Genomic DNA, 18647 nt, shown 5'->3' on the forward strand with positions numbered 1-18647 from the left:
CCACCTATAATATCTCACCCACTGGCACAAAAAGAAAGAAATTCTCTTGTCACTTCTTTATCTTTGACACTTTTGTCCTTCTTCATTCATTTATATGTACAGTTTATTTTTTTGTATCACCTTTTCCTCATCCGCCTAGGTGGCTCCTCTGTTTAATGTCCTCCCTCTGGTTCTTATTCATCCTGGGTCCTGATCTTTCTTCCACTACTTACTTTTCAACACTTTATTCATCTAATGATATCTTATCACTTGTATGTCTCGTTCCCTTTTCTGTGTTACCTCTCCCTCATATGTGGCTCCTCCATTGAATGTTGCTTCCATTCACTGGCCCATCCCAATTCTCCTACACTCCAATTACTTCTCCTCCACAGTTTGTCCTTTCTTTAATTATTGCCATTTATATGTCTAATTCCCTTCTTTCCTTGCTCCTCTTTTATAAAACTCAAGGAAAGTGCAATATTGAAATCACTGGATTAAATAAAATATGCACACATGGAAAGTACATGGACTGCTCGGATAATAAAATCAGAAACAACGAAAGAAACCGAAAATGTCCAATAATAATAATTATTGACGAAGGTACGCCGAAACGCGCGTCGGGGCTGGCACATCCCGGGGACCTTAGCAGCACACGAGGTATAGCACGGAGCTTCTATTTTTGCACATATATTTTTTGCCTCTAGCATTATTTATATGCTCACCTTGTTGGAATTGAGCTTTTGACAGCTCTCTTATTGCACTGCACTTTAATTATTGTTCTCTGCTGCACTTACTTTATGTATTAGCACCTTCATATTATACCTGTGTTTTTCATGTTATTCCACATACCATTGTATTGATTCAGCACAAGCACTTTTATACCTCTTATAGTGTGGTATTTATTTATATATGGCATAAAGTTTTTTCTGTCCCTGGTAATGCCTATTTCATGGCATTGGCCTCTCACCCCATGTGTTTAATGTGTTTATCCAACTGGATCCATTGAACTGAAGGAGGAGGAGGAGGTGAGCTGTGACATCACCTATTGTGAATGATGGATCCTGTGTTATCTACTTAAATAGAGCTGTTATCAGTCATTGTACAGGAGGAGGAGGTGAGCTGTAACATCACCTATTGTGAATGGTGGATCCTGTGTTATCAGATGTATATAGAGATGTTATCAGTCATTGTACAGGATGAGGAGGATGTGAGCTGTGACATCACCTATTGTGAGTGATGGATCCTGTGTTATCTACTGTATATAGAGCTGTTATCAGTCATTGAACAGGAGGAGGAGGTGAGCTGTAACATCACCTATTGTGAATGGCGGATCCCTGTTATCTATTGTATATAGACGTGTTATCAGTCCTTGTACAGGAGGAGGAGGTGAGCTGTGATATCACCTATTGTGAATGGTGGATTCTGTGTTATCAGATGTATACATTCTCTCTCTCTCTCATTATTTTGGCTTTTGGCAAATATTAATAATTATGGTAATCCTAATTCACCTAAGACGGGAAAGGTTTATTCTGATTTCATGTCAGATATTGAGAAAAACATTTATATGTGTCTTTTTATATAGTGGATGGAAACTTCTGGTATCAACTATATGTATTCAGTGTAGAAAGGCTTAATAGCCTCTGCTGGTATACAGTATCCTGATAGGTCAGCTGCGGGGGCCACCTCTAGATTACTGGCACCAGGGGTGGATATCATTGGTGCAACCTGTGTGGCCACAGAGGGGCCCGAGTGGTAAGGGGCCCATTTCTACCTCCAAAGCACGTGCAGTTTTGCATTTTTAGGAGCTCTTGGGCTGCCAAAGGCCAATATATATTGTTGTTGCACAGGGGCCCTTCTCTGTCTGTGTCCGCCAGTGACTGGCCCCTTATACCTGCCGCTGCCATGACAGCTGTATCTGTATTTTCGGAGAGAGTCCTGAATGTCATTGTCCCATTACCAGCCCCCTCCTGACTCGCACCGGCCCCTCTACACTAGGTGCTTGGCAGACACTAATGTTAAGCACCTTTTCCAGGAAATAAAAGCTAATTTTAGGTTTTCCATCCGCCTGCCAATCTGATTGTGTTCCATAAATGAAGCCTTGGTGTCAGCTCTTTCTGCTATCCCGGGGTCCTATTCTCCGGCTCAGTGATAAAGCGTTTGATAAGGAATGAAGTGAAGCGCTTCTTCCACATACGTTATGGCCCTGACATCACTGACATCTCAGGTTTCCACCCGACCCGAGAACAGAGGAAATGTTCTGGGTTCAATGGCAAAACATTCAAAAAGAGAATGTCCTAATGACAGCGTTGAATAGACGCCTTCCAAGATCTCTGCTCCCTGTCATAAAATGAGAATCCGGTCTGAAAACCCAGAGAGTAGAATTTCACTATTTTTCTCGCTCATATAACATAATTAATTCCCCGGAGCTTTACAGCCATCATCGCTGTCCCCATTGGGCTCACAATCTACATCCCCTATCATTATGTCTGTGGAGTGTGGGAGGAAGCACACAAACTCCTGGCAGATGGTGTCTTTGGTGGGATTTGACCCCAGTTTCCCCAATTTCGGTACATTTAGCTCAGTTCAATGGATAAATTAAATTTGCATTAAAATAATTTTGGTGCAAAATGAATCAGCTTTGAAGGAGTGAACTCAGCTCCTTCGATCAGCTCTGCTATCTTCTTCAGTATACCTACGTTCCGGGCCATGAGCCACCGCCAGACGGCTTTTCCATTCACGATATCCCACGCCGGCTCGGTGCGATACATATCATTGACGTGCATCGCCCCACATGTGGTCTAGTAGAGTTTGCAGCACCTTGCTGTTGTGCATGGCATTCCACATGATGGCATGGAGACTAGAGACTAGGAGAATCATATGGAATTAGCTGGAGGCATTAGATGGAAGAAAGGAGATAGAAGACAGAAGAGCCGATTGTTTTTACGTCCTCCAGGCAATCTATAATACTTCAAAATAGCGACCAGATGCCGCGATTTTCCTGGATTCTTCCATATCATTTTGCAAAATAGAATTATTGTGCATTCCTTTTGCCTCAAGTCAATCTGCTCATCTCTTCCATACTGATGGAATATCTATCAGGCCTGAAGACTCATTACAATTCTAAATGTGGAAGGCTGGAAAACGAGAATGATGGCGATGTGATAAACATACAACTTTCATTGTTGGCAATAATAAAATACTTCCCATATACGGAAACCAATACTCCACTGATACATTTACAAAGGATATTTCATAAATTGTGTGACACAACTGTAGCAATTGTTGTCTCAAAGGCAATTAACATTTATGATGATTGTTTCCTTATACATTTACTACATCCCCTGTTGGCTTAAATCTAGAGATTGTATATATTCCCAGTAATGTACTAAAGTGGCATTGTTATACTGTTATATTAACCTCAATAATAAAGAATCCTCTGCTTAACTCAGGAAATTAAGAGATAATTGAAAGCACTGTAACTCTTGTGTCTGGACATTGTGCAATTATCACTAAAGAAATAAACTCTTTTCTTTCCTACATGGACTCTCTCCTCTCCTACGCACCCTCTACCTTCTCCTACGCAGACTCTCCCTTCTCCTACACAGACTCTCCCTTCTCCTACACAGACTCTCCCTTCTCCTACGCAGACTCTCCCTTCTCCTACACAGACTCTCCCTTCTCCTACACAGACTCTCCCTTCTCCTACGCAGACTCTTCCATCTCCTACGCAGACTCTCCCTTCTCCTACACAGACTCTCCCTTCTCCTACACAGACTCTCCCTTCTCCTACGCAGACTCTCCCTTCTCCTACACAGACTCTCCCTTCTCCTACACAGACTCTCCCTTCTCCTACGCAGACTCTTCCATCTCCTATGCAGACTCTTCCCTCTTTACTCAGACTCTTCCCTCCCCTACATGCACCTTTCCCTCTTTACTCAGACTCTTCCTACTCCTATGCAGAATCTTCCCTCTCCTACATACTCTTCCCTCTCCTACATACTCTTCCCTCTGCTACATACACTCTTCCCTCTCTTGCACAGACTCTTCCCTCTCTTGTGCAGACTCTTTCCTCTCTTGTGCAGACTCTTCCCTCTCTTGCGCACTCTTCCCTCTCTTGTGCAGACTCTTCCCTCTCTTGCACAGACTCTTTCCCTCTCTTGCGCAGACTCTTTCCTCTCTTGCGCAGACTCTTTCCTCTCTTGCGCAGACTCTTTCCTCTCTTGCTCAGACTCTTCTCTCTCTTGCACAGACTCTTCCCTCTCTTGTGCAGGCACTTCCCTCTCTTGTGCAGACTCTTCCCTCTCTTGCGCAGACTCTTTCCTCTCTTGCGCAGACTCTTTACTCTCTTGCGCAGACTCTTTCCTCTCTTGTGCAGACTCTTCCCTCTCTTGTGCAGACTCTTTCCTCTCCTGCACATTCTTTCCTCTCTTGCGCAGACTCTTTCCTCTACGCGCAGACTCTTCTCTCTCTTGTGCAGGCTCTTCCCTGTCTTGTGTGGACTCTTCCCTCTCTTGTGCAGACTCTTTTCTCTCCTGCGCACTCTTTCCTCTCTTGCGCAGACTCTTTCCTCTATGCGCAGACTCTTCTCTCTCTTGCACAGACTCTTTCCTCGCTTGTGCAGACTCTTTCCTCTCTTGTGCAGACTCTTTCCCTCTCTTGCGCAGACTCTTTCCTCTCTTGCGCAGACTCTTTTCTCTCTTGCGCAGACTCTTCCCTCTCTTGCGTAGACTCTTTCCTCTCTTGCACAGACTCTTCCCTCTCTTGCGCAGATGCTTTCCTCTCTTGCATAGGTAAGGAGGAGGAACTCTACTTGAAGACTCGTGGTGCTGCTGGACTTATTCACTTTATGGACTGACAGGAGAAGAGGTTAATGTTTTTATTTCAGTGTTTCGGAGAAAGTGTGTATGGAATGTGTAGAGGAATTTTTATAGGAATGTGTGAAGGAACATATAGTCTCACCTCTATTCACCACGCCTGTCTTGTAGACTGCTGTATAATTGGGGGAGGGGGGCAATTACTTTTTACAGTGATCTCTGCACAGTGTTATAATGCTTCGTTTGAATATTTACTGTAAACTACAGGTTTCACAACTGCAAAACTACGAGTTGCAGCTTACTCTTGTCAGGAACTTGTCAGGGTATGCTGGGATTTATAGTTGAAGTCTATTTGGTGCTTAATACACTTGGCAATGTTTGAGAAGGAAAATTAAGGCGACTAATAGAGAACACAGTTCTAGCCTGCAGAATGTCACCCTGGCATCAGATCACACCTGACCGAAGTCATTTATGCACCTGTTTAGTTACAGACCCCAGGCCAGACCTAACCGCCTGTATACAGACCCTTTGAAGATACCCCAAACTGACCCCCTGTATACAGTGCCCAAGAACAGGCTCCACATTATAAAGATCTTAGCTCTAATCTAACAGATGTTTAATTTCCCTGCAGCGCCCCCAGAGCAAAGACTAAGAATTGCACAATTTCTAGTTCAGTGGCTGGTTATACATGGACATGCTGGGTCCTCCATAGATAAAGTTACTCTTTATACCTGGGGGCCATTTAAAGTACTTTGGCCCCTTACTGCCATAGTGGCCAGAGTCCCATGATTTACACCCTCACGTCCTATTCTTCATCTTGAATCCCATAATATGCAATTAGTGGCATCTGAGAGAAGATGACGGAGGCAGTTGTCAGGTATCTTTGGGCCCCTCATGGATGCCACCATGATCTGTAATGATGGCGAGTAGCATTTCCATGTCAGAAGGAGAAGACGAGCCGCAGACAGCGACTCCTCCACGTCTTGACCTGTTTTCTTGTAACATCTGTTTGTGGTTTTTTTGCAGCGAAAGTCTGGACATCACAGTTGTATCATCGTCTCTCTGTGCAACGACAACCTCAACCACATGTTTATGGTGGGACATTGTGAAATCACACCCCTGGCGCCGACGATCTGGCACTCCACCAGCGATGAGACTTCGGGGCATTATTTGTGAGGAGTCTGTGATTCACATGGAGCCAAGATAATGAGACCACTTAGTGTCCATCTCTGAGCAGAACATTCTGGGGTCTTCATGTCTCCAGGCATCCGGAATATTCAAGAGGAGACAAGAGAATAAATCTAAATCAATCTATCTATCTATCTATCTATCTATCTATCTATCTATCTATCTATCTATCCATCTATCCATCTATCTATCCTCCAGAAAGCTGTTATCAGTCATTGTCAGTGTGTTGTTACGAGCAGCTGAGAACCAGGATCAATATTTTCATGTAACTTTGGGGCCTCGGTTGGAAACATTTGTAACAAACCATCAACATTTGTTTCAGAATGTAACCAAGACTGACTCCACTAAGGACTAAAAGTCAGAGATTTTGAAAATGTTGAGGATGTAGAACAAAAATTGGCCGCATTTTACATTAATATTTAATTTGCATGATACTGGAAATCCCCAAAAATGTGTACCCCCCCCCCCCCCCAATCCCTTCTATTTCTGGAGTAAAGCTGCTTCTTCTTTTGAGATCTAATTGTCTCTTTTTACAGTTTCTTGTTAACTAGAAATACAGTATGTCCTCTGGACGTCTTTGAAGGGGCCCTTGTTCCCACCATATGTAGGCTGGCTTTGTAATCTACTGATTTGTCACTTATAATATCCAGGATTTGTGCTGAGAGGTTGTCCAGTAAGGACTCACACAATAGGAAGCAGAAACTGTACAACCACAGCGAGTCTCTGAACACTGCGTCCCAGTTAATATCGTCATTACTGCATGTTTGAGAGTCAGTACAGGATCAGTAATGTATGTACACTCTGACTGCACCAGCAGAATAGTGAGTGCAGCTCTGGGGTATAATACAGGATGTAACTCAGGATCAGTAATGTAATGTATGTACACAGTGACTGCACCAGCAGAATAGTGAGTGCAGCTCTGGAGTATAATACAGGAGGTAACTCAGGATCAGTAATGTAATGTATGTACACAGTGACTGCACCAGCAGAATAGTGAGTGCAGCTCTGGGGTATAATACAGGATGTAACTCAGGAGCAGTAATGTAATGTATGTACACAGTGACTGCACCAGCAGAATAGTGAGTGCAGCTCTGGGGTATAAATATAGGATGTAACTCAGGATCAGTAATGTAATGTATGTACACAGTGACTGCTCCAGCAGAATAGTGAGTGCAGCTCTGGGGTATAATACAGGATGTAACTCAGGATCAGTAATGTAATGTATGAACACAGTGACTGCACCAGCAGAATAGTGAGTGCAGCTCTGGAGTATAATACAGGATGTAACTCAGGATCAGTAATGTAATGTATGAACACAGTGACTGCACCAGTAGAATAGTGAGTGCAGCTCTGGAGTATAATACAGGATGTAACTCAGGATCAGTAATGTAATGTATGTACACAGTGACTGCACCAGCAGAATAGTGAGTGCAGCTCTGGAGTATAATACAGGATGTAACTCAGGATCAGTAATGTAATGTATGTACACAGTGACTGCACCAGCAGAATAGTGAGTGCAGCTCTGGAGTATAATACAGGATGTAACTCAGGATCAGTAATGTAATGTATGTACACAGTGACTGCACCAGCAGAATAGTGAGTGCAGCTCTGGAGTATAATACAGGATGTAACTCAGGATCAGTAATGTAATGTATGTACACAGTGACTGCACCAGCAGAATAGTGAGTGCAGCTCTGGAGTATAATACAGGATGTAACTCAGGATCAGTAATGTAATGAGCAGCTCTGGGAAAAATTAAGAGACCACCACATCATATCCCTGTCATGGTCAGCCCATTGTCCAGACCTGAACCCCACTGAAAACCTCTGGAATGTAATCAAGAGGATGATGCATAGTCACAAGCCATCAAACAAAGAAGAACTGCTTAAATTTTTGAGCCAGCAGCAGTGTGAGAGACAGGTGGAAAGAAGCCACATGGACACATGTTGTCACAAGTTTGTAGACTAAAAGAACAATTTACATTTTACTCAAAAATATACCTATAAAGATAAAATCAGACAAACTGAACATTTGGAAGTGGTCTCTTAATTTTTGCCAGAGCGGTATTGCTTGTGTCTTTGCCTTCAGGATCATCGTTCTTACCAATACTGATACACTGTAAGGACTGGGTTCATTGTACTAAATGGCAAGCTAACTTCTGCTGCCATAAAACTCTTGTCTTCAGCATCTAAATTGTATTTTAATCTAATCGTTACCAGATTATTTATGTCATTGAGACAAACTACAAGGTTACCTTAGATTAACAAATAAAGCTGCATAAAAATTCAAAGATGGCAGCCATCCTGCATGCTGATGGTTTCCAGATATCAAAACTGTTCTTCTAGACTGCTCACAATATACAAAGGGACTGGACTGATGAACACAAGTGCTGTAATCCCGGATTTTACATTAATTGACTTCACCGTAGAAAACAAAAAGGTGAACAATGGGTTTAATGGCTTTCAGCCAAAGGTGGGATGGTGACGAGGAAGTGATGGCAGCATCAACAGGTCAGTGTCATGATGACAGCACGGCTCGGCCCTGTCCTGGTGGGGAACATCTGCTTCTCTGCGATTGTAGAGAAATGACCCTGAGAAACCCAATGTCACCGTAACAACACGTCCTAAACTCCGGGACAGCGGCTCATGTGCGCTGAGCCTGTGATGCTCGCTCTCCTGGGGACACTTCTTCATACAGTTGTGGCCAAAAGTATTGACACCCCTGCAATTCTGTCAGATAATACTCAGTTTCTTCCTGAAAATGATTGCAAACACAAATTCTTTGGTATTATTATCTTCATTTAATTTGTCTTGAATGAAAAAACACAAAAAGAATTGTCCTAAAGCCAAATTGGATATAATTCCACACCAAACATAAAAAAAGAGGGTGGACAAAAGTATTGGCACTGTTCGAAAAATCATGTGATGCTTCTCTAATTTGTGTAATTAACAGCACCTGTAACTTACCTGTGGCACCTAACAGGTGTTGGCAATAAGTAAATCACACTTGCAGCCAGTTGACATGGATTAAAGTTGACTCAACCTCTGTCCTGTGTCCTTGTGTGTACCACATTGAGCATGGAGAAAAGAAAGAAGACCAAAGAACTGTCTGAGGACTTGAGAAACCAAATTGTGAGGAAGCATGAGCAATCTCAAGGCTACAAGTCCATCTCCAAAGACCTGAATGTTCCTGTGTCTACCGTGCGCAGTATCATCAAGAAGTTTAAAGCCCATGGCACTGTGGCTAACCTCCCTAGATGTGGACGGAAAAGAAAAATTGACAAGAGATTTCAACGCAAGATTGTGCGGATGTTGGATAAAGAACCTCCACTAACATCCAAACAAGTTCAAGCTGCCCTGCAGTCCGAGGGTACAACAGTGTCAACCCGTACTATCCGTCGGCGTCTGAATGAAAAGGGACTGTATGGTAGGAGACCCAGGAAGACCCCACTTCTTACCCCGAGACATAAAAAAGCCAGGCTGGAGTTTGCCAAAACTTACCTGAAAAAGCCTAAAACATTTTGGAAGAATGTTCTCTGGTCAGATGAGACAAAAGTAGAGCTTTTGGGGCAAAGGCATCAATACAGAGTTTACAGGAGAAAAAAGAGGCATTCAAAGAAAAGAACACGGTCCCTACAGTCAAACATGGCGGAGGTTCCCTGATGTTTTGGGGTTGCTTTGCTGCCTCTGGCACTGGACTGCTTGACCGTGTGCATGGCATTATGAAGTCTGAAGACTACCAACAAATTTTGCAGCATAATGTAGGGCCCAGTGTGAGAAAGCTGGGTCTACCTCAGAGGTCATGGGTCTTCCAGCAGGACAATGACCCAAAACACACTTCAAAAAGCACTAGAAAATGGTTTGAGAGAAAGCACTGGAGACTTCTAAGGTGGCCAGCAATGAGTTCAGACCTGAATCCCATAGAACACCTGTGGAGAGATCTAAAAATGGCAGATTGGAGAAGGCACCCTTCAAATATCAGGGACCTGGAGCAGTTTGCCAAAGAAGAAAGGTCTAAAATTACAGCAGCGCATTGTAAGAAACTCATTGATGGTTACCGGAAGCGGTTGGTCGCAGTTATTTTGGCTAAAGGTTGTGCAACCAAGTATTAGGCTGAGGGTGCCAATACTTTTGTCTGGCCCATTTTTGGAGTTTTGTGTGAAATGATCAATCTTTTGCTTTTTGCTTCATTCTCTTTTGTGTCTTTTCATTTAAGACAAATTAAATGAAGATAATAATACCAAAGAATTTGTGTTTGCAATCATTTTCAGGAAGAAACTGAGTATTATCTGACAGAATTGCAGGGGTGTGAATACTTTTGGCCACAACTGTGTGTCATTTATAGGACATTTAAAAATGTAAAAAATAGAAAAATGATTTGTTTCTTGGTAATAAGTTTCTGGGAAAGATGGATGACAGGCAATGTCACACCACACCATTACAACATTAAGAAGGTTCTCTCTCCCAGCTTTCCCACCCTTCTGAATGGCAAACCGCCCTAGACCTGCAGTGATAAGGCGGATCCATTACTCTTATAGATGAGCAAATCGATCCATAACAAATTGAAGTTGTTACAAATTGCTCAAAAGTTATGGATTCTAGTAAATATAAAATGTTAAGGTTTCAGTTTGCACAAAACCAGAAAAACGTCGGATATCGTCGGGCAGCACGGTGATCAGGGACTTCCCATTCTTCTTACCATGGGTGTAACTACAATAGGTACAGGGGCTGCCATCGCTCCTGGGTTCTGTAGCCTAAGGGGCCCAAAAAGTCCCTTTAGCGTATATAAAAAGACCAATGCAAGACTTGCAATAATTGTTGGCCCCGTTAGAGCTTTTGCATTGGGACCCCTGAGCTTCACGTTACCCCACTTCTTCCAACTGATTTTACTTGGACCAAATTAAATCAAGGGAATCTGCCTGGAACGAATTTCATCGGAATCTTTCATCTGTTATCTAAACCGAATCTGACAACCCCTTCAGACATTGTAATGGTGACCCGGTTGTCACCCAGCTTTCCCAGAGACAGATCTATTATTTCAACCTCGCTTTCTGCTCCACAGGCCAAGTTTTCTTGTCTGTTTTTTTCTTGTCCTTTTCTTTCTTATTCTCCAGAGTTTTCTTTTCGCACGGTTCTCCAGTGATTTTGGCTTCTTTCAGCTTTGAACAGTGAGAGCAAATCTGAAATCTGTGACGCCCAATATCAGTGTCCTCAGATGTGATCCCTGACTGCAGGGCCGAGATAAGCAGGGCCGCACACTGGGACCAGGGGTTACCGCAGTCACCAGATGTTATATTTCGATCAGATCAAAATCCCCTTCCAGGAAGCTCTCGGGGCTTCGTTTCTCCAGTTTTCCTACATTTCCAGACATTAAAGAGATTTCCTGATTTCAGATAAATAAAACTGTATCACTAAAGAAAAGTTCCACAACTCTCCAATATACTTCATGAATCAATTTCCCATTATCTCCATTATCTCTGCTTGCTGTGAATGAATGAGAACACAGTTACATTTACAGATTACAGTGGATGCATTAGTTTGCAATCACCTTTCACTGTGACCCCTGACTGATACATTGTAACAAACTTTTGATGGGATTTGTGCAGCTGTTTCGCTTTCAGTATTGTCTAGACTGGATACAAATGTCTCCACTTCCAGATAACAATAGGACCAGTTATGTACAAGTTCGCATCCTGTGGATGTAAAGAATTGTTCTCATTCACAGACAGCAAGCGGAGATGTTGAAAAATGTTAAACATTGAAAAACAAAGAATATTACAAAGTCATAGAACTTTTCAGTTACATAGTTATTAAGATTCATTACCCTAAAACTGGAAAATCCAGCGGTGGTCTCAGTAACGACATCACAGTCCAGCCACTGTCGGCTTTTTTTTCCCAGAGGCCGCACGGTTTGACCAATTGAGCCAATGGCTGAACAAATATGAAATACAACCCGATGGTTGTGACATCTCTGCTTTGCTGTTATGGGTGGGTCTGTTTGCAGACTCAGCAGTTCTGAATGCAGCTTTGGATGTGACTGGAGAATAAAGCGTGATGTAGATGCGTGTTGGTTAGTAAAGCAGAATGTTTCTCTCTCTTAGAAGGTTATTGAGTTTCTAAGCGACCATAAGCTCCAACTTTTTGCTCAGTGGTCCAGTGTCTTCTTTGATGCTGTGGCGAGTCACGTCAGAGGCCTGAGGGCACCAGAGACCCCACTGCCACATTGGGAGACCCCAGTATTAGAAACGTTGACTAGGTAGATGGGGACTCCAAGATTTACCTCTGCTCAGACTCTGGAGAACCGTAATTTGTAATCCTCTGGTGTATAATTCACATGTATGTTATAAGTTTTCCTTGGTGACTGATATTGTGTGCTCTGTGTACTCTGATACAAAAGTATGTGAACCCTTAGATCCACATGGATCACAACCATAAATGTGACCATGGAGTCCTGCAGGTGGACACTTCATTTTATAGACACATTCCCAGGGGTCCTGCGAGGCCTAAACAGGAGAGGAGGAATAATTCCTAAAATGGGACCAAAGCGTGAACCCAACATATAAAGCACAACCCTAACCTCCAGCAGATTTACAGATGGTTCTATACAATGTGTGAGGCTGGAGAGCTCCGGGATTTGAACCCTCAGGACCACGACGACGAACCTCCCTTGGGCGAGCTGGCCAGGTGTACCACCCCCTATACAGGGAGCATTAGGGGCAGACCCAGGGGAGACTATCGCCGCGGAAGCTGATACCTGGGGACAGCCGGAGGGAAACACAGGTGGGGAACGTGCTGGCGGGCAGAGGGGAGAAGGTGACGACCACAGGGGAGACTGCTGTAGCCACGGGGCAGAGGTAGACGGCAAGGGAGGAGGCAGGAACGGGCTCTGGGGAAGACGCTGGACAGGCGGACACAGGCTGGAACGGTCTGGACCTAGAAGGGAACACAGAGAGGTCACAGGTGGAGGGCTGGCGGGAGCCAGGAGAGGTACAAAGCGCAGGAACAGAGGAAACGCAGGAGAACATGGAGCCGAGATCAAGCGTGAACCACAATTGATAATCAGGCTCAGAGCATGGGGTGAGACTGCCTGATATAGGCTGCAGGATTTCCGGGTCAGGGTGAAGGCCAAGGGATAGGACGGCACAGTCTAGGAGAGGCGTGCCTAGATGTGCACCTGCGTACCTGACAGGGGGCAGAGGCCGGCCGCAGGACAGGAAGGGAAGCTGATTGACAGGCGCCTGCAGTGGGGGCGGCCCGAGAGGGCCAGGAGTGCAGGGAAGCCCTGGGCGGTGTGGAGACACGGGAGGCTGCAGGAGCCGCCGGCGCTGTGACAGGGGAAGCTGTGGCAGAAGTGGCCAGAGCAGCGGCTGCAGGAGCAGGGACAGCGGGAGCTGCGGCAGAGGCAGCCAGAACAGAAGCCGCGGGGAGAGCGGGAGCCGTGGAACAGAAGGTAGGCGTGACACAATGGAGTAGGGGACGTTCTCCAGGTTTCTGCTAGACCAAAACTGACCCATGAGAAGAGCAGAGGGAGAGTTATTGTGGCGCTCCTGAGGCTCAGTCGCCACAGAGGTACTGCACCTTCTCCTAAGGTGTAGTGCCCCATCATCTGGGTAAGGTGGGAACTCCTTTCCACACTCCAACACTCGCACCCCACACAACAGGGTAGTTCTGCACAACCACATTGCGGCTCTTTGCTCAGAGGGTAGCAGAGCACCTCTGGTGGTTCCCTGCTTGGAACACTAGATGTGCTGGGAGGTGGGTGGAGTTAAGATACATAAAAGAGTGGGAAAGTGTAGGAGGACAGGTCAGTCTGACAGAAGGTCAGTCGGGTAGGAAGTCACTCAGACAGGAGAGAGGATCCCTGGAAGAAGGGATGGAGGAAGGAGTGCTGCAGCTGCCTCAGTGATCTGAGCCAGCTGGCACGGGAAATGAAAAGGAGAAAGACGTAGAACTGAAACCTAAGGTTCCATAAGAGAGAGAAAGACAAGTACGGAACGAAGGAGTAGAGAGAACAGAGAGGACGTGGGTTAGAAGAGGAACCCTGCCTATAGGTTCTCAGCGCAAGGCCGGGGCCCGGTCCCTGAGGTTGTATGGACACTTATGGTTCTGCAGCAGACACCGGTGGAGTAGTGGGCTGTAAATGCACTACTCTCATCTAAGACTTGGGGCACAACAGCAATTGAATAGAGAGCCGGGACTCAGGAGAAGGGAGTCCCCGAAGCAGGCTACAGCTGTCTGCCGTACAAGTAGAGTTCTTGGGAACATCAGTCAGGAGGAACTCCAGTGTAACTCAGTACTAGGAGATCTTCACACTTTAAGGCTCTATAGAGGAGTCGTTCAGAAAGGTACATGTTGGCGGAGTGTTGGAGGGGAGAATCCTAACTTGCCCGGAGGTTGATTGAGTCTCTGACCCGGAGGACACGGCCCGGAGGCAGGCACCAATGTGTGTGTACAATGGACTGTGAGTAAAGCTTTGGAACTACAAGCCCCGGTGTCCTCCATTCATTTGTGCGCCAACACATTCAGCAACGCTACAGCTGGGTACCATTCTCCACACCGCCTGCACCTGTCCTCTTCCATTGCATCCACGCTGCCCTGGGGCTACAACTTCACCTGTGGGGAGCTACACCATCTAGGCTGCAACACACCACCAGCCCCAAAGGATCTGCATGCAGCGTCGGCCTAACATCCTACTTGCCGAACACCACAGGTGGCGTCCAGTGGCGTAGCGTGGGGGGGGGCGGAGGGGGCGGTCCGCCCCAGGCGGCACGTGTGTGGGGGCGGCGCGGCAGAAATTCAATTCCTCTTCTCTGTCACTCTGTGGCCTGTGGGAGAACAGCGCGGACTCCGCGGAGGCGCACAGTGCAGGCGCTTTCAAATTCTTCTAGTACCTGGCTTGCTGGACTGGAGCCTCGGCTGCTGTCCGCTCCTGAGCCGGTGCTTGGCGGCGGGCGCACTCAAAGACCCGTCTGCTCCTGGAGGAGGTGTTCGCGCTGAGCCGGCGCAGCAGGACTCAGAGCGGATCCCGGGAGGGACACAGGAGCCGGTGAGTGAGGGGGACGGCGGGAAGCGCTGCCGGGTTGCCCGTGATATCTGTGAGGGGAGGACGAGGGAGACACGTGACCTGCCTGCGGCCTGCCACACACCGCCCGGTCAACCTGGTCCTTGACAGCCTCAGGCCTTGAGTCCTGGAGATTGACGAATGCTGAAGTTGGTTTCTTATTCGGCTATTTTTTATTTTCTGTTTTTTTCAGGTTTTTCAATAAAAATAAAAGTATATAATAAATATGCAATCATGTGTCCTTTTGTGAATACACTTAAAAACAGATAAAAAAAATTAGAAGGCTGGCACAGAAATGGGCATCAAAGTGGGCTATGAGGTATGGTATTGAAGGGGTTAAATGGCTTTGTGCCACTGATCTGACACGTGATTTACATACCTTGTGATGCCACACATGAAATTCATGTCAATCCAGCCTGGCACAAATGGGTTATGGCCATCAAAACTGGCATCAAAGTGGGCAGAGAACCAATTTTCACACGTGAATAAGTAACAGCTAAATTTAAGGGGTTAAATGGCTTTGGGCCACTGATCTAACACCTGAACTGGCATCAAAGTTCTGATGCCCAGAACCCATTTGTGCCAGGCTGGAGTGACATGAATTTCATGTGGGGCATCACAAGGTATGTATATCAGGTGTTAGATCAGTGGCCCAAAGCCATTTAACCCCTTCAATACCATACCTCATAGCCCACTTTGATGCCCATTTTTGTGCTAGCCTTCTAATTTTTTTTATCTGTTTTTAAGTGTATTCAAAAAAGGACACATGATTGCATATTATTATATACTTAGAATGTTTTATTTTTATTGAAAAACCTGAAAAAAACAAAACAAAACCCAAGTTTCGAAAATAATTTGTACTTTCTGTTTTTTTCTGTCACATTATTAAAAATTATTATAAAAAAAGCCATTAGGTCTTCATCCAGCATCATCAAGAAGATGAAAGTCTATAAATTTAGAAATAATAACAGCAGACATCTTTGAGTGTAGTGTGGTCTTTTCAGATGCATCCGGATTATCAACGACCAAAGGGGCGGCAAATTTTTCGACCGCCCCGGGCGCCACAAACAGTTGCTACGCCACTGGTGGCGTCCCAAACTATTCCACCATTAACTACATTCCCCCACTGATTTGGGCGCCCAGGGCCACGGACCGGGTCACCGCTGCTGTGACACATCCCGCTAACACCGGCCCGGTACCGAGTACCCCGCAGCCCTGGGAGGGCGACCCATTATCATTCACTCCTCCCGTCCCGACTGTGAGTTCCTACCGCACTGTCGGCTTTACCTCTCTACCACAGCCTCTTGGCATTGTGCTGACTTCAGGCTTGTATCTTGCTGCTCTTCCAGGGAAATGCCAGTCTTTACAACTCTTCTTGTGCTAGCCGAGCCTGTACAGAAAGACTGAAAATTAGTACTGAGTCTTGTCCCTATGTGGCAGGTGATATTTGGAACTGTCAAACTTCAGATCCTCCATCATGTCATCTTCGGGGGTCATTCGTCTTTACAGTAATGGTATTTTGTTTAGTTTTGCAATAACAGATCAATGGGGTCCACCAACGATCAGCTAACAGAAAGTGCCATGGTGCGCCAGAAGTGGCAGAGCGCCACACATTTTCTAGTGGTCATAAATGGTACAACAACCTGTCTCCCATTCACCTATGTGAGAAAGCTGCAGTAACGCTCATGGCCAATGCAGAATATGTGGCGCTAAGCCACTTCTGATCACCATGGGATTGTCGATCAGCTGATCATGGGGGTGTCAGGATTTGGACCCCCATCCTGTCCTTGCCATAGGTCATCAATATGTCAGCCCTGGACAATCCCACTAAATCCAGGATAATAGATTTTGCCAGGAATGATGCAACCGTTGTAATCTTAGAAGAACCTTAACCTTGTGCTGCAGCCGATCTCACCTGGGCTGTTACCTATTGTCACAGTTTGGCGGCATTCACCTGATGTAGCGTCGCATACCTACAAGGTGAGGTCAGGATGAGGCAGTGACCTTTAGATAACAAAAGTCCTACGTGATGCTGTCTGGACGGTGTCCCGAGGAATGTGAAGAGCTGGATCCGTGAAAAACGCAAAACAAAACCTCATTTCACCGCACGTGAATACAGACGTCTCGGACTTGTTTGTCGCTGATGTCATCCTGATAATGTTACCTGGCAAAGCGACAAGTGGGAACGGCATACGGCGATGTGATGACGCCGACGTCCCTTGTGAGCGGACGGGACGCCGCCAGCATTTCTCATTCCTGCAGATGTTACTTTGTAATTTAACACTTTGAAACTTTATCATCTCCACTTACTCACCTGGTCTGTAACCATGGAGACACATAGATCCGCAAAGAAGCTGTATGCACAATTTGAACAACCCCTAAAGCTTGTGGAAAAGGTTTCAAAGAAAAGTGGAGGCTGCTAGAGAGACTGGTGCACAAGACGCCGTGATGGACCCAGACGATGAAGTCCTGTGCAAGAACAGTATATGGGCCCATGCCGTCCAGTCGCTCCTCATGGTGCACAATCCCACCTGCTTTGGAGCTGATGTGGCCCCCCTGACTCTTGGGCCTGGGCCCCTGTGCAGCTGCACAGACTGCACCAATCATATGTCCGCCCCTGCTGCAACGTTCTTCAATGGGAGGTCCAACAAGCTCATATGCGTTTACGTGCTTTTGGCCACATAGTGCACCTGTGATCTGCTATATCACTCAGAGCCACGGCATCTGACAAAGTGAGCTCTGCTGCATCAGACAAAGACATAAGCAGCATTCTGAGCTCTTCTGCATGTGACAAAGCCATAAACAGGACTTGAGCTCTGCTGCATCTCACAAAGACATAAGCACAGCATTCTGAGCTCTGCAGCATCTGATCAACTGAGAACCACTACATCTGATCGTTTGCGTTGTTCTGCGTGTAACAACCTCAGCTCTGCTCCATCCAGGTGGAGATGCTTCCAGCTTCAGAGCTGCAGACTGTGTAATATTCTTTCTCATGTCTTTGTATGCACTTCTTTTTTTATGTTCCGTGCCCTCCGGCGTCTTGATTCTCTGGCAAAAAACCCCTCATAATTCCTGCACGAATACTAAGTGCAGGTGACATAATCTGCTCTGATTATATAAAGCCAATGTGCTGAGCAGACAAATCCTGGAGACACTCAGGTGACACCTGGTAGAAGATGGAATAGTTTTTACTACTTTTCTATAGTGAATCCTTGAAAGCAGAAATCATGAGGATGATATAGTAGTGAGAAGTAACCCTTCGTATCCCACAATACACTACATTTGCCTATGGGGTCTCTGGGTCAGTTAAAGGCTTTAAGAGGGTCAAAATTAAGTTTTGGGCATTGTGCGGTATCAATGACATGGTGGCTCGAATATGGCTTAGGAGAAAACTATGACTTTGTCAACTCTGCGAAGGCTTGGGTGGTCTTTCCGTCTTGTGTCCTGAGTGAGCAGTTCTGTCTTCAGCTCGTAAGCGGAACGCTCCAAATGTTCCGTAATTCCTACTTACAGGAGCTTCTCACAAAATTAGAATATCATCAAAAAGTGAATTTATTTCAGTTCTTCAATACAAAAAGTGAATCTCCTCTATTCTATAGAGTCATT

The sequence above is a fragment of the Dendrobates tinctorius genome, unplaced genomic scaffold (assembly GCF_039654945.1).
Source record: "Dendrobates tinctorius isolate UK_male_01 unplaced genomic scaffold, ASM3965494v1 ptg000143l, whole genome shotgun sequence".
Taxonomy (NCBI): domain Eukaryota; kingdom Metazoa; phylum Chordata; class Amphibia; order Anura; family Dendrobatidae; genus Dendrobates; species Dendrobates tinctorius.